Source organism: Ovis aries, chromosome 17 (genome assembly GCF_016772045.2).
Source record: "Ovis aries strain OAR_USU_Benz2616 breed Rambouillet chromosome 17, ARS-UI_Ramb_v3.0, whole genome shotgun sequence".
NCBI classification, from domain to species: domain Eukaryota; kingdom Metazoa; phylum Chordata; class Mammalia; order Artiodactyla; family Bovidae; genus Ovis; species Ovis aries.
The window spans coordinates 29,426,348-29,444,039 of NC_056070.1; the positions used below are offsets into that span (position 1 = coordinate 29,426,348).

At 41.9% G+C, this 17,692-nt stretch overlaps 1 protein-coding gene across 1 annotated transcript in view; it reads right to left on the minus strand.

Moving 5' to 3' along the window:
- JADE1 (jade family PHD finger 1) overlaps nucleotides 1-17,692 on the minus strand; it is a 399,925-nt gene that overhangs the window by 231,334 nt on the left and 150,899 nt on the right. Inside the window, exon 2 of the mRNA XM_060401007.1 lies at nucleotides 10,458-10,589. The gene's annotated coding sequence lies outside the window, so the exon portion shown is untranslated. The remainder of the gene's footprint in view (nucleotides 1-10,457; nucleotides 10,590-17,692) is intronic.

Sequence of the window (17,692 nt, forward strand, 5' to 3'; positions counted from 1 at the left end):
GGGAAGAATCACTCGTGGCCTCCTTATCACCAAATCCAATAACCCTCATTCACTTTACACAGAGTTGACTCTGGCAACTACCAACCTACAAGTTGAAACTTTCATCTCCTTCAGTTCAGTTCAGTAGTTCAGTCATGTCAGACTCTCTGTGATCCCATGGACTGCAGCATGCCAGGCCTCCCTGTCCATCAACAACTCCTGGAGCTTACTCAAACTCATGTCCATTGAGTCAGTGATGCCATCCAACCATCTCAACCTCTGTTGTCACCATCTCCTCCCACCTTCAATCTTTCCCAGCATCAGGGTCTTTTCAAATAAGTCAATTCTTTGCATCAGGTGGCCAAAGTATCAGAGTTTTAGCTTCAGCATCAGTCCTTCCAATGAATATTCAGGACTGATTTCCTTTAGGATGGACTGGTTGGATCTCCTTGCAGTCCAAGGGACTCTCAAGAGCCTTCTCCAGCACCACAGTTCAAAAGCATCAATTCTTCAGTGCTCCTCTTCCTTTATAGTCCAACTCTCCCATCCATACATGACTACTGGAAAAAATCATAGCTTTGACTAGATGGATCTTTGTTGGCAGAGTAACGTCTCTGCTTTTTAATATGCTATCTAGGTTGGTCATAACTTTTCTTCCAAGGAACAAGTATCTTTTAATTTCATGGCTGCAGTCACCATCTACAGTGATTTTGGAGCCCAATAAAATAAAGTCTCTCACTATTTCCCCATCTATTTGCCATGAAATGATGGAACCAGATGCCATGATCTTAGTTTTCTAAATGTTGAGTTTTAAGCCAACTTTTTCACTCTCCTCTTTCACTTCATCAAGAGGCTCTTTAGTTCTTCTTCACTTTCTGCCATAAGGGTAGTGTCATTTGCATATCTAAGGTTATTGATATTTCTCCCGGCAATCTTAATTCCAGCTTGTGCTTCATCCAGCCCAGTGTTTCTCATGATGTATTTTGCATATAAGGTAAATAAGCAGGGTGACAATGTACAGCCTTGACATACTCCTTTTCCGATTTGGAACCAGTCTTTTGTTCCATGTCCAGTTCTAACCGTTCATACAGATTTCTCAAGAGGCAGGTCAGGTGGTCTGGTATTCCCATCTCTTTGAGAATTTTCATCTCCTTTAGTCTCTTCCCTTTGCTTCAGCTGGTACCAACTCCCTTTCCTATCCCTGTACTGGGAGTGTTTCCCAGTGAACAGCCACAGGGACCTCATCTATGTCTAGAGTTCAAACTCCTCTCCATGCTGATGACATACATATCTTTTTCTCCAGTTCCAATCCTTCACTTTACTTCTAGCCCAGAATTTCCAAGTGTATATCAATCAGGTCACATGCATGTTCATCAATGCATTGCATAGGTATGGACACAATAAATAGTATTAGCTGAACAATGAATGAATGATAAAGAAAGAAAGAGCCCTACCCCACAAAAGGCCCTACCTTGACTTCCTTCCTGACTTCCTAGCTTATGGTTGTCTTCCAGGAAGTAGGCAATTTGTGGTTACAGAGGAGTCCCATGTACAAAGCCTGGTCATGGATCTTTGTATCCACAGAGAGAGTGGTATAGTTGTCTTATGCCCCTGCCAATCTCTTTTCAAGAACTCATTTTCTTTTTTGGTGAAATGGAACAAAAATTTTTGGCCCTTGTGGTAGGTATTATTACTCACAGTAACACTGTTCTGTCTTATAGTTGATTGGTACTAGGACTAACACTCAGCCTCAACATGTCCTTTCCCATGATTTTTAACCCCCAAACAACAGCAAACACAGTAATAATAGCACTTGCTATGTGCCCAGGCACTGTGCTTTGGTAGGTATTATGTATGCATTATCTTTCTAAATCTTCTCAAAAATCCTATAAGGCAGAAAACATTTTATAGCAGAGGAAACAGAGGCTTAGGGAGGTTGAAGCAACTCACTCAAGGTAACTGGCTCAGGGCCATGGAAGTGAAAACATCCACGCTTAATCACTTCAGTACATAGCCCCTCAGGTCTACTGGATCCAATTCGAGAGGGCTTGAGTTGGTTCACACCTACAAATCATTGAGAGCCTGTACATGCTAAGCATTGTGGGACTCAAAGGTTTAAAAAGATCAAGTCCATGATCTCTAGGAGTTTATAGAGGAAAAGCATCAAGATGAGACTGATGCCTGGAAAGTGAAATGAAACGCTCAGAAGAAAGGGTGGCATTCACACAAAGCACACACAGTTCAGTATTACAGGTCCCTGCCCTTGAAGAAGATCCCAGCTGCTGGAGTTCTGCCTATGCCATGTTTCATATTTAGCTTCCCCTCCTCTTTGATCAAGCTCCTCTGTCTTTCTAAAGCTCATACTATACATATAATTTCCATTCAAATTCAAAATCTTTCCGATTATTGTAGTGAATGCAATGTTATTCAAGGATTTTTTTTCCAAAAGAGCACCTATCTGACATGCATTTTTAATTTTATGTGCAATATGCAAATGTCATCACTGTAGTTGTTAACCGCAGTGCAGGATTGCAATTAACTATGGAGCTGTGCATTTTAGTTATATGCTAATGCTAATGAGATTTTCATAAAGCAAGTCCAATTACCAGCCCTATTTTTTAGCTGCAAGAGCTAGTGCAAAGCAAAGGTGTTGACTTCCTTTGGAATAAATTACCCTTTGTCCTTGGCTCCTTCATCATATTCAATCATCCTAAAAAGTAACTCCTGCTACTTTGAATATTTTATCCTGCCTTGCTCTACAGTGCCATATTAATGGAGACTGTGGGCAAGATTGTTTAGAAACCAATTTACACTGCACAGGAAATAGGAAAACTTCCTCCCAGTGTAAACTGCGCCAGCAGAGGAGCAGAGCTTTGAATAAAGTAAACAGGACCTGAAGGAGACTGAAGACTCAGACAGTGACTTAGCAAAAATAAACCACAAGAGAGCACATACATGATGTTATCATGGAGTGAGGAAGCTGCATACTATTAATGGGTATTTAAACTCAGATTTATGATCAGATGTGTTACTGGTTGATAACAATGTTAAAAGGATAATTAGTCTTTCTTTCATTCATTCATTTCATTCATTCAAAACACAATTTTTGGGTTTCTGTGTGCCAGACACTGAACTAGGCACTGAGGGTTCAAATATCAATAAGACAGTGATCGGGAGACTGAGGTAGTTAGAAGTGAAAGGAAACATTCATGTTCTGTATTGGTTGATTCTTTTACAAAAAGAAAATGTTTATGAATTACTTGGGCAATAAAAGAATGATTAAGCCTTTGTTGAGCTTACAGCCAAATAGAAGGACACTAACACATCAAGTAATTTTGCAGTCAAGTATGGCACATGTTTGGAGAAGGCAATGGCACCCCACTCCAGTACTCTTGCCTGGAAAATCTCATGGATGGAGGAGCCTGGGAGGCTGCAGTCCATGGGGTCGCTAAGGGTCAGGCACTACTGAGCAACTTCACTTTCACTTTTCACTTTCATGCATTGGAGAAAGAAATGGCAACCCACTCCAGTGTTCTTGCCTGGAGAATCCCAGGGACAGGGGATCCTGGTGGGCTGCCGTCTATGGGGTCACAGAGTCGGACACAACTGAAGTGACTTAGCAGCAGCATGGTACATGTTATTAGACTTATTCAGAGAAGGACAAAATGAAGGAAAAGGTCAGTTGAAAGAAGGGAGGTAAAGGGGGACAAGAAGTTTCACAAATCACAAGAAGTTTCTTGAACTGACCCCTGAAGGTGAATGGGTATTTCTTATTAATAGGAGGATGGGGTGGCAAGTCAGTCCAGAAAAGAACAACAAAAAGAAAGTGCAGACTTGGGAAATAGCACAGGTTACCGCAAGCAATTGAGGGTAACTGGAGGCACAGGGTGTGAGGAGGACAGAGGTGAAAGATGGCATCAGGATCAGCCACTGAGGGGTTTTAAGTAGGAGAGTGAACAATCAGGTTTGCCTCTCAAAATTGCTACTTGGGCAGCAAAGCAGAAGAAGGGGGTCAGGTAGGGGAGGTAAACCAGCTACTCCCATTTCCTTTTGGGCCAACTTTTGAAAGAATCTTTTCTCGGTTCAACTCAGACTCTGAGACAATCAGGTTATATTTTTCACCAAGAAGGTGTTTTCTGTGCCCCTGTGGAAAGAAATCACACAAAAGGCCTCTTTTTAATATTTTCAAAATATCAGAAAGCAAAAAGAACAAAAGCTTGATGCTGCTGATGTGTAGTTTGAGTATCATTTCTGCTCTGGGTCAACTTCTAAACAAGGTAAAAGGAGCATAGAAACTAAAGCACAAAGAAAAGAGAGGATGATACAATTTTGCTAAAAAGTGACCAGAATTACATTTAGGTAATAGAGCAACGTTTTCTTTTTTTCATACTCAACACTCCCCTGCTCTCCCTCAACATCTATTAATATCATCTCTGTGAGGAAGAGGAAAGCCAGGAATTGGGAAAGGACAATGGGACATGGACTTTTCCAGGGGTAAGCTGATGGAAGCAGACTAATGTATGTCAAGGTTGGGAAGAAGACAGAATTCTTTCAGTACAATGGGCTTCCCTGGTAGCTCAGAAGGTCAAGAATCTGCCTGCCATGTGGGAGACCTGGGTTCAATCCCTGGGTCAGGAAAATCCCCTGGAGAAGGGAAAGGCTACCCTCTCCAGCGTTCTTGCCTGGAGAATTCCATGGACAGAGGAGCCTGGTAGGCAACAGGCCATGGGGTTGCAAAGAGTTGGACATGACTGAGCTGAGTGACTAACACTTTTTAGCCTAAAAATAAAGTTATTTTAGCATAACAAAATTTTAAACACATCTGAAGAGTGTGGTTTAAGAATCTGAGAGAAGCATTATCTTATGTGGATGAGTTTGGGAATGCATGTAAGAATTAAAGATTTTAAAATTTAAAAAATAAAAAACTAAAATTAAAAAAAAATGCACAAGGTGGAAAAAAAAATAAAGTTTTGGAGAGATTCTGTTAAAAAAAAAAAATAAAGAAGGTAAAAATGACTTAAAGAAGTTCTGTCTAGCTACTCAGCCATTACATGAGCATCATTCTTAAAATATAACTGCAGGAGTTCCAGTGATCACATTCATACTTCCAGGAATCTGGACGGAGGAACAGGGCAAAGGGTATGTGCCCACTGTCTTTTAAAAAGCTTCCTAAATGCCTCTATACTACAATTCTACTTGCATCTCATTGACCGGAAATTAGTTGTATTTCCACAGGATAAGCAGATGGATAGGCCTCTAGCAGAAGAGTTTTATTCCACTGTAACAAGACCAGAAGATTAAACATCTCAGTTCACAGACAATAAATGTCGTGATGGAAAATTGAGTCATTTCCATCGGATTTCTTCTATTTTAATTAAAAATGAAGTAAAGTTATCTGCTGAGAGTGTCAGGGTAAGAATTAATGACAAGGAAGAAGTGTGAGGGTTCATCCAAGACTGGGGTCTTGCAAGGTAACTTCAAAGGAAGGACCAAGAGTCAAGGGAATTTAGAATACGGGCAATATATTCTGGATAGAAGGAAACTCAAGAAAGGAATGGCTGATGGATAGGCAGAAAGGACAGAGGAGAATTGAAATGAGTAAGCTGGAAGGATGGGAGAAGGTGGTCAGACAGGCAGTTGTCTGTAGTTGCTATTTCAGAAAAGGAGAGATTTCAGGTGATGTTCAGGTCCAGGGTGAAGCTATGGCACTGAAAGACAGAGATAGAGTAGCGAATGGTCACTGAAAGATGAGGAGGTCAAATAATTGAATTGTCAGTGGTTAGATAGTCCACACAGAAGTAAGGAGTCAGTAAAAAACCAAAAGAGAATAACATCAACATCACATTAATAGATATGAACTGTAAAGATACAGGAATCCTAATATAGATTATTGATGGTCTAACCAATAGCCTTCCCTCATCCTTCATCTTTTTTTTTTTTTTTTGGTGACAGAGCCTCTGTCCCCCACAGAGGCTACATACATGGGTTTATGATACATATCCAGCCAACAGGCTTAGCAGGCAACTGGTGGTAGGGGTGTTACATAGTGAATGTTTGTGTTCTCTCAAAATTTGTATGTATAAATTTTAACATCCCCTCCACCACCATCACCATGTATTAGAAGTGAAGCCTCTTGGAGGTAATTAAGTCAAGAAGGTAGACACTTTCAAATGAGGTTAGTGCTCTTATAAGAAAAAAAAAATGTGATTGAGAGAAATTTTCTCTCAGGCACATAAGGAAATAACAAGATTCAACTGTCTGCAAATCAGGAAGTGATTTCACCAGATACTGGGTCTGCCAGTGCTTTGATCCTGGACTTTCCAGCCTCCAGAATTGTGAGAAATAAATGCTTGTTGTTTACGCCACCCAGTCTATAGCATTCTGACAGTCTGAACCGGCTAAGATGGTACACTTCTGAGAAAAGAATTTCTCCCTGTTAAGAAACTGTAGATGAGGAGAAACTGCCCTTTGTATCTTTGGATATTCTAGGTAAGCCAAATAACAATATTTAGGAATATCAGGTGCTAATCCCTGGAATTTATACATGTGAGTTTTTATGGGCAAAGAATCTTTGCAGATATGATGAAGGTTAGGACATGAGATGGGGAGATTATCCTGAATTATCCAGGTGGGCCCTAAATGCAATCACCCATGTCCCAAATGTCACTTTTAAGAAAGAGGCAGACAGGAATTTGATGCAGAAGAGAAAGAAAGACACACACAGAAGAAAAGGCAATGGGAAGATGAAGGCAGAGGCTGGAGCAATGCAGCCGCAAGCCATGGAATAGTGACAGCCACCAGAAGCTGGAAGAGGCAAGGAACAGATTCGCACCTAGAGCATTTGGAGGGAAGACGGCCCTGCCAACACCTTGATTTCAGCCCAGTGATACTGATTTCAGATTTCTGGCCTCCAACAAGCGAGAGAATAAATTATCATAGCTTAAGCCACCAAGTCTGTGACAATTTGTTACAGCCATAGGAAATTCATACTGAAATAGCTGTGAGGGATGTCATATTTGGAGTTACGGCAGCCATCTTGTGACCATGAAGAAACAAGTTAAAGGATAAACATGTGGAAGAAGACAGAGTGGAAAGAGTTGCTGAATTAGCCAGTTATCACTCAAGAATTAGATTTCTTATAATGTGAGATTATGAATTAACTCTATACATTAATTAGTATGAGTCTATCCCAAAGGATGGGGGCAGTCATGGTTGGGAAGCTGCAGTTGAGTAACAAGCAAGGGACTTGCCCCATTTTTCAACCCTGAGAATACACCTAAGATTCCACATAAAAAATGTGGAAAATAAACAGCTCCCATCTGAATGGGGAGCAGAACTGATAACTTAGGGGAGAGCCAGAAAATGTCTAGGGAAGAGGTAGGCATAGGGGCATTTTTTAATTACACAGCAGACTTTTTAGAGGACAGTTAAAATATTTAGGAAAAAGGGGAGGAGTGGAAAATGTTCTTAGAAAAGGATTATGTGAATCAGTACAGAGCATTATTGTAATAAGATTATATATAGAGTATAGATAGAGTGGAGAATAGGGAGAGACTCACACTTTGGACAGTGACCAAAGAAAATAGGTATAAAGCTTATCCAGCCCTAGGGCTGCCAAGAAAATATTTCTACCAATACTGAGGCCAAAGCGCTCTTTAAACTTAAGTGTTTAGAAGGTTTCTCTGTGGAGTTTGTCAAACATTCCCAGGCCCCAGACCCTTACACAGCAGATCTTGGCAGGGCCCAGAAATCTGCATTAATAATGAGCATCCCACATGATTCAACTGCAAATGATCTAGGACCACACTCTGTCCTGAGCAGTGGCTTTCAAATGTCTCTCACTATAATCTACATTTAGAAATAAATGTAGCATAAGGCATGTGCAAGTACACACACACAAGGTAGGTGAAACAATCTGGCTTAAGATAATAGAATTTCTTTTTACATAAAGCTGAAAGCTGGTGTCCCTGGTCAAGTAAATGACTCTTGTGGGTGGCATTCTTTCCAATGATGATTCAGGGACCCAGGCTGCTTCACATTGTGGCTCTGACGTCTTGTGGCTTCAAGGTGGCCCTGGTGTCATCCACCAGATATATGGAAGGAAGAAAGTGGAGGAGCCTGTGTGGGCGAGTTCCATGGGCCATAGGTCACCCTGCATGTGCTACCACAGCCAGACCTCAGTCACCTGGCTGGTTGTAAGGGAGACCAGGAGAGCGGGCAGAGCTCCCAGTAAGCACTATCAGACTCTCCACTCTAGACAAGTATTTAACTAAAATCAAAGGCTCACAAAATAATACTTACCCCTACCACATGCAATGTCCTCTGATATTTTTCTGTTTTATTTCATTTGATTTTCTTCATTTTTAAAAATGCCAGCCTCCACAACTAACATGTTCTACTAAACAATCTACCATTTAAGGAGCATTGTCCCGGAGCCTGTCTGCATTTGTCTGAAAGGGGGTGGGTGGCCCCACGATTTGAGGAGCTCTGTTTCCTCTGAATGTACATTCAGGACCCCTCCCACCACCAGTCAGGCACACAGCATGTGTTCAGTAAGGCGTCACTGTTATTGCTCCTATGACTTAAGTGATGAAAAGGAGGGAATACAGAAAAAATACAACAGCTCCTCTTCCCTGAAGTTGTACAGTTTTACAATTAAGCGTAAAATGGTCTCTTGGGTATTTTGAGTTAAGACTTTAGAACTGAAACTTGTCACTGGTGTAAGATGCAGGAGGAAAAAGTGAGGGAGGGAAAGTGTCTATAAATTAAGGGAGGACAGAGAGATGTTCAGCCTGCTTACTATGTGGTTGGCTTTCTCCCCACAGTCACATAAGCCACAATTCACAAGTTCACAATGTTAACTTCACCGGGTTTGAAGTGTCAGAAACCCCAAACTGTAGAGGTTTTCCTAGAGGTTTCTTACGCTTTCCAATCTAGATTGACTAGACGATTACTTCCTGGATAAATGACCCTCAACTGTATTTCAGAAGCTTCAAGTTAGGAGATGGGGCAGGAAAGTGAGCCTAACTCCAACTCCTCCTCCAGCACCTGCAGTATTCCTGCCCTTCCCGCTGTCTCAGACCTTGGTTTGACCTGGGAGGAGAAAAGGAAGGGAAAAGAGGATTGGGAAAAGGTGGGGAGAATGGGAAATGGAAGGGAGAGAGGGTAGAAGAGAGGAGAAGGGGCACTGGGGAAGCCTACCTCAGAGCAATTTTTACTGGCTGAAGAGAAAGCAGAGTAAACTACTCTTCACTTCTTTTCCCACCTTAAGCATGGATTTAGGAACAAACAACCAGAGGATGCAGGAAATTTCAGAATTAACTGAGTTTTTTGACAAATGAAAAGTACCTGAGGAAAATGCTAGATGTCATTCAAGCATCCTAGAATAAAGACAGCTCATTCTAGACATGTTAATATGAGGACTGAAAATTAAAAAGAGGCAGCTATTGCAAAAGTCAGTGAGGGGTGCTAAGCCAGACAAGAGACCTGGAGTGGTTCTCAGACCATCCTTTCTCTGGGGTAACTTCAGCCCTCAGAGGGTCTGCAGAGGTGAGACTAGAGTCCAGCTTTCTATTTTTAATTCATAGTGTGGAGATAAGAGTTAAATATAAAGCAGATTAAGATTTCCCTTAAACCTCCTCTCCAAAAGAAAAACTGGAATTAATCTACAGGGGACTCTGTGGATGGCTCAGTACCATAATTTTCTAAGAATAAAATTAGAAGCAGAAAACTGTGTCCTTATCCTTTGACATCCAAGAATTATTGCCATCAAAGTACTACAGCCCATGAAATTACTTTCCAGGTTATACTCATTATATTGAGCATTTTCATTCTGTAGACCTGTGGTTTTAATGGAAAAGAAATGAGGGAAAAAAAAAAAAAAAGAAACCCTCACTTCATAAGACAACCGTTCTCATATACTGGCCCATTAATGGGATGCTAATGCATGTGGAAATCATTATAAAATCACAAATGCTTAACTGAGAAGCAGATTTCAAACACTGATAGGCCTGGGCTGCTTGCGGAAGTTTGGACCATGAGAGCGTTGGATTCAGATAAGTGCACTGTAGCCTGTATTCCCTACACCCTGCAGCTAAAGAGGCACTCAATTACAGGCTGTGATTTTTTTTTTTTTTAACTTTTAATCACATTATATATTACCTTTATGGATTAGACATTACGCAGGAAGCTAACCTGGCTGCTAGAGTCTTTCTCAGTGGATGTGTTAAGCAGATAACACAGACGCAGCACAACAACGAGATTAAGTGTGAGGGCTCTGGAGCAGGCGGCCTGGGTTTGAATCTGAGCCCCACCAATGACTCACTGTGTGACCCTGGGCAAGTTGCTTAATCTCTCTGTGCCGGAGTTGCCACTTGTGTAGAGGGAAGATAATAATAGTCCATGCCTCAAGTAAGGATTAATTGAGAAAATGTATGCAAAGAACTAAATCAGTTCCTGGCATTGTGGAGAGCACTCACCAGCAGCTGGGGTTTATCAGTATCATGGTGCTGGAGATGCAAGAGAAATGAATGCGGAATGGCTGTGCACTCTGGTGGTGTAGTCCAAACTGCTGAGGTATACAGAGTCCTCATGACATCTCAGGACTTATCCTGTAAAGGAAGAAAAACCAGTCGACTTTCTCTGATGGTCTTCTGTGTATCCAAAGTCACTGTAATGCTCTGGGCCTTGTGTGGCATGTAACGCCTCAGTGTGTGCATTTAGATCAGTCCAACAAGTCATGGGGGCTCCCCAGGTGGCACTAGTGGTAAAAACACCCACCAGCCAATGCAGGAGACGTAAGAGACTCAGGTTCAATTCCTGGGTCGAAGATCCCCTATAGGAGGAAATGGCAACCCACTCCACCATTCTTGCCTGGAGAATCCCATGGACAGAGAAGCCTGGCAGGCTACAATCCATGGGGTCGCAGAGTCAGACACGACTGAAGTGACTCAGCACGCACACACAGCAAGTCATGATGCTTTTCTGAACAATTCTCTCTACGTGGTGCTTTCAGAGACACAGAAGAATTATAAAGAAGGTAAAACTCTGTCCATGGTATAGATGAAGGCTGTGTTTAGTTGCTCAGTTGTGTCTGACTCTTTGTGACCTCACGGACTGTAACCCTCCAGGCTCTTCTGTCCATGGGGATTCCCCAGGCAAGAATACTGGAATGGGTTGCCATGACCTCCTCCAGGGGATCTTCCCAACGCAGGGACTGAACCAGGGTCTCCTGCACTGCAGGTGTCTGAGCCACAAGGGAAGCCCATATATAAAGACTGGTTAGAGAGATTCCGTATAACTAGGAAATACAGCAAACTCTTTATGGGGCCTAATATGAGAAGCAACTGTATGTATGAAGAGCAACTTGAATGCAAAGGTGGGTAAGAACCAATCTTTGCTTTCAATTTTGCAATCAGCAGAAGGATAGAGTTAAGACATAAGGCTGAGAGAGTTATATCTATCAAAGCAGAACAAACTGATTGTTACAGAGTCTCTAAAGAGGAAACGACAAAGACGACACACACTAATGAAATTCTCAAATGTGTTCTATTGCTAATCGGAGAGCAGCCCAGCACTAATTCATTTCACAAATACTTATCTATCATTTTCCAGGAACAATTCTTAGTGCTGGGGTTGTGCCACTGACATTCTAATGGACAAAAGGACAATTAACAAAACAGAAGGTCCCAAAGTACATCTGTACATACATAAACACACACACACAGAATATGTTAAAGTGTGAGTATGGTACAGAAAATGAAGCAGGGTAAAGTGTTGAGGAGTGATGAAGCAAGAGATGCTTTGTGACAAGTGGCTAACTGTGAGGTAAAGATAAAACATGCAAAAGAAATTAGAGAAGGTAAGATGTGGATATGGGCTGAAAGCACTGTGGGAAGATTTTGCGACCTGGGAAGGACACCGTAGAAGGAATGGGGAGCTGGCCCTTCCAGGCCTGGGACAGGGAGAGCAGAGTGTGGCCAGAGGAGAGGCAGGGGCAGCCTGGAGGCATGGGCACCAGCAGGCAGGATGGGTGGGAGCAGATTACCGTGGGCCTGACAGGGGGCCATGTGGACTGTAAGGTGTAAGTGTCAAGAGCTCCTGAAAACAGCCTGGGGAAACACACCAGCAGTTCTAGTTTCCCATCAGCTGGTGAACAGGGACCAGAGCCTCAGGACCACATTGAGGCCTGGAGATATCAGAGCACCTTCTCTTTCTCTCATCACTGTATTCTTAAGAAGCTCAAAAATGCCTCTCTCCATGTGATAGAGAAAAGGCCATCTGCAGCCTCATGTCGGCACCCTCTGTGCTAGCCGTGTGCGGGAGCTGCGTGCTCCCAGCGCCAGCTTATGCTGTGTTTCAAGGAAGGCTGAGTATCACTTCGGCACTTACCCCGGTGGTGGGGGGCATTATACGCGGAGTGATGAACACACAGAGAAGAGAATGTCTCCAAAGGAGAGGAAGCTGGGGTGGGGAAATGTCCATCAATAGGGCTGCACTTCCATGCCTGGGCCTTTGTTTTCCTGCCTCTTCCTTCAAGGACACAGAGACTGGCTTCAGTAGCCTTCCCTGTCCCCCTGAGGTTGTGGCCTCAAATTTCTATGGATCATGCAATCAAACAAGGATATCTTTAAAATATATATATAAGCAGGAAAATAACTTTGAATGAGAGTTTAAGAAGGACCATTCATTCATACCTTGAGCTATCTGGGGATATTCAGAGGCCTTTTGTAATAATTATGTCTCTGTTTCTATGTGTTGAGTTGGCTGAAGTCCTAAAGGGGACAAAATAGTCTGTATGAAGTAAATATAATTCCTTAATGTAAAATCAAGAGGTCAGGTATATCAGGTGAGTTTGCCTTACTTAGAGACTTGAAGGAGGCGGTTTAATTCAGGGTATGTGTAAAATATGTTATTCTTTTTTTTGGTAATCAGATCAGCCTAAAAGTCAGTATTTCTGACATACAGACTCTCTCCAATGACTAGCTTCCTAGAAAGTCCATAACTTTCTTCAAATTGACCTATTTTGCTTCAATAACCAGCACATTCTATGTCCCATTGATGTAAATCTGCTAATTAGAAGTTTGTTAATTCACTTACTGTATTTAACAAATATACTGAGCACCCAATATGCGCTAAGTACAGTACCAGGTGCTAGGGATTCAGAGGAGGACGAGACTGGTAAGTCATTGCCCTCCTACATGGAAGGTATAAGCCACAGTTCTTTGGCCTTCTTAAATGGGCTTCTCTAAACTCCAGCTGAGAAATTCTGCCTCTAAGAGCTGTGTTGTCATTAGTTCTCTTTTAGATACTGTATCCTATTTCAGCAATCAAGTCATTAATCACAGAGCAGGGAAATATTCTGTGATTCATATTTTCAGAATGTTATAAAACATTTATAAAATCAGAATATAATGTGAATATTGTGAATAAGCAAAAGCAGTTTTGAAATTCCCTGTCAGAGGGTACCAAGCTGAAAACCAACACATGCTCAGTCAGTTCAGTCACTCAGTCATATCTGACTCTTTGCTACCCCATGGACTGCAGCATGCCAGGCTTCCCTGTCCATCACCAACTCCTGGAGCTTGCTCAAAATCACATCCATCTAGTCAGTGATGCCATTCAACCATCTTATCCTCTGTCGTCCCCCAACACATGCCAAATCTGAGTAAATCTAACTTAATGTTTTATCTGACTTTGGTTAGGCACTAAAGTAAATGGTTGACTTTCATTTAGGGGCAATATTGTTGATAAAAACAACATATCTTTAAAACACAAGAATTGCATTCAGCATCTGGTAACTGGGGACTGACTGAGAGAACAGTAGATCAGTGTGTAGGCTGATTTGAAGTAGTAATGAATGAGTTCTGTTTGCTTCTAATAATTCTAATGGCAATACAGCTCTCAATCATCAAATCAAAGGCATCTGTGGCATCAGAAGTCTGCAAGCAGCCTCACCCCCTGCCCCTCAATCCATGTACTCCACTATTCAGGGGAGAAAAACTGAGGGTCCCTTCATCCACGAGGAGGATGAAGACATGCTGAGAGGGCCATTGGACCAAAAGAGGCCTGGGTTAGATCAAGGGCAATAGGAAAAGGAGTATGTCAAGTCTGTGTATTGTCACCCTGCTTATTTAACTTTTATGCAGAGTACATCATGAGAAACGCTGGGCTGGAAGAAGCACAAGCTGGAATCAAGATTGCCAGGAGAAATATCAATAACCTCAGATATGCAGATGACACCACCCTTATGGCAGAAAGTGAAGAGGAACTAAAAAGCCTCTTGATGAAAGTGAAAGAGGAGAGTGAAAAAGTTGGCTTAAAGCCCAACATTCAGAAAATGAAGATCATGGCATCTGGTCCCATCACTTCATAGGAAATAGATGGGGAAACAGTGGAAATAGTGTCAGACTTTATTTTTTGGGGGGCTCCAAAGTCACTGCAGATGGTGACTGCAGCCATGAAATAAAAAGACACTTACTCCTTGGAAGAAAAGTTATGACCAACCTAGATAGCGTATCCAAAAGCAGAGACATTACTTTGCCAACAAAGGTCCATCTAGTCAAGGCTCTGGTTTTTCCAGTGGTCATGTACAGATGTGAGAGTTGGACTGTGAAGAAAGCTGAGTGCTGAAGAATTGATGCTTTTGAACTGTGGTGTTGGAGAAGACTCTTGAGAGTCCCTTGGACTGCAAGGAGATCCAACCAGTCCATTCTGAAGGAGATAAGCCCTGGGATTTCTTTGGAAGGAATGATGCTAAAGCTGAAACTTCAGTACTTTGGCCACCTCGTGTGAAGAGTTGACTCACTGGGAAAGACTCTGATGCTGGGAGGGATTGGGGGCAGGAGGAGAAGGGGACGACAGAGGATGAGATGGCTGGATGGCATCACTGACTGGACGAATGTGAGTCTGAGTGAACTCCGGGAGCTGGTGATGGACAGGGAGGCCTGGTGTGCTGCGATTCATGGGCTCACAAAGAGTCGGACATGACTGAGTGACTGAATGTGCAGAATAGGAACTTGGAACCTGGACTGCCAACCATCAGCAGTAAGATGCTGTTACAAAGTCCACAAACTAAAGAGGAGAAGTCACATCTCAGTTGAGGTCAGCAAAGACCAGAGAACATTTGGACAAGACCTGTAACTTGGGTCTCCCCTGAGTAGAAGGATGGTGGAGGGAAGAATACTACTGGTGTCCAAGTATGTGACCAAAGAGACTAAGTATAAAACTAGAAGTGACTGAGTTAATTTTAAATAACAAAGTTTACATTGCCTACCAAAAATGAGGGCTTGAGACCTACTTTGTGTTCAGTTATAGAAAAACACAAAGTCACATTTCTACGTATATAAATGGTCTACACATTATAAGTCAGCTATACCTGTCTCGCAGGTCAGTCTCTCTAACACAACCTCAGTAAGTAGAATGTCAGAAAGAATCACCAGTACAATTTAAATGGTTGCTCCTATGTATTGAGAGAAATATATACTGAGTTTTCATCAATTAAATACATGAGGACTCCATCTCCCTATGCTCTTTGTTCCCCATTCCAACGGCTATCATAACAGTAGGCTCAAAGAACACAACAGTCTGCTTGGATACACAACATCACAGAGTATATCCACCAATACTCACATCCAAACTCACCAAGCACAGGAGAAATGAGAAATTTCATTTATTTATGCTTAACATCCTTCTGGGTTTAAATGAGACTAAATTCTTTTATAACTTGGATCTAGGCATTTCTTACTTTAAAAGCTACTCTAGGACTTCCCTGGTGGTCCAGTGACTGGGACTCCACACTCCCAATCCAAGGGGCCCAGGGTTTGATCCCTAGTCAGGGAACTAGATATCACATGTTCGCATACTACAACTAAAGATCCTACATGCTGCATCTAAGACCCGGCACAGCCAAATGACCGAGTGATTAAATGAATAAATAAGTAAATGAATATTTTTAAAATTAAAAAATAAAAGCTACTCTAGAATTATATCCCATTCTATCTTATTATCCATTATTAAATAGGGCCCAGATACTGTAAATGGGCTTCTGTAAATGGGCTTCCCAGGTGGTGCAGTGGTAAAGAAGCCACCTGCCAACACAGGAGACATAAGAGACCCAGGGGTCAATCCCTGGGTTGGGAAGATTCCCTGGAGGAGGAAATAGCACCCAACTCCAATATTCTTGCCTGGAAAATCCCATGGACAGAGGAGCCTGGCAGGATATAGTTCATGGGGTCACAAAGAGTAGGATACAACTTAGCAACTAAACAACAATACTTCTAAGCTAGACTGGTCAACAGGAACTGGGACAGGTTATATATTCATATGAATTAAGAATAGTCATATATTCTTAATATGAATTGATAGAACATATGGAAATTTAGTCAGATGATATATTGAAACATACCCAATGCTGAAATCCTAGGATTTCTAGGCTAAACACCCAGCATAACTACAGTTTACATCTTTAGGGATGAAAGAACATTGATTCTGTTATGGGAAATGGCATCATCTTTTGCCATCCTTGGTTCAGTTCTCCAAAATGCTACTTTTAAGAAGCCCCCGCTATAAAAGTGGGTTGGACCTGGTGTTGGGATGATGGAAACAGATTTTTTCTTCTACCTTGTTGAAAAGAACTATTAAGTTAGGTAGGGTAGGAGACTAAAACCATTAGTGTTGTCCAGGGCAGAGCTGAGTAAGATGATCAAAAGGTAGAAACTGAGAACAAATCTACTACAGACATGCAATTAGCTTTGGAGATCAGTGTCTCAGAGTCATCTTTACTGCATAAAGGCAGCTTCTCCTGGGGACCAGGACATAGCTGCACAGCTGTTCAGGCCTTGAAGGCCTAAGGAGAGACAGTGAGCAGAGGCAAGAATGTCTATGGGGATCCCAGTGCCCAGCAAGCACATCTCTGTTCTCATGTGCTGGCAGGCTGCCCAGAAGGCATCAGCCTAGCTGTTGGATCTGGTGGCAGTCTGTTTAACTACACCATATGGGGAGCAAAATCTTAGCTCTCCAGTCAGTGAGGCATTTTCCAGGCAAAAGCTCTAATAAGCATTTGGTTCAGTGGTCATTGCAAATCAGGAAGGGCTGAAGGAATGGCAGGCAGATACATCTACCTTCTCAAGGAGGAAAGTTACTTTGGATGTTTTATGGCTAGTGACACCATGATAGCTGAAACTGGCGTCATAGCTATTAGCTAAGAATCTCTAAATCATATATATTATAAAATTCTAGAGCTGAAGGAGACTTTAGAGATTGTCCAGTTTTTGGAAAAAATTAGAAGCTAAGGGCTTAAGAGACCTATCAAAATTACACAGGTATTTCACAGTAAAGCCATGACAAAACCCCAAATGGCCTGACTGCTAATTCAGGGCTCTTTTCATTATACCAAACAACTTTTTGAAATAAATAAGACATCTTTCACTTGTTACTGTCCAGTCATCATCACTTCCTTTCCCTAAGTATCTAAAAAGGGTCTTTTTAAGTGCAAATATCTGGAAAACTTTTGCAGGTTTTGTTTAGAAAGCTTTTGCTTGCTACCAACATCCTTTTAACATTCTGTGACATTTTCCTAAATATATTTATTTTTCTAGCTGCAGAGATAAAAATGATAATGGATTCAAAAGTTATAGAAATGAAAAAAAATTTTTAGTAATTCCTAGCCTTTAGAGTCAGCCACAAATAAGTTAATGTAATCCTTCCAGATCTT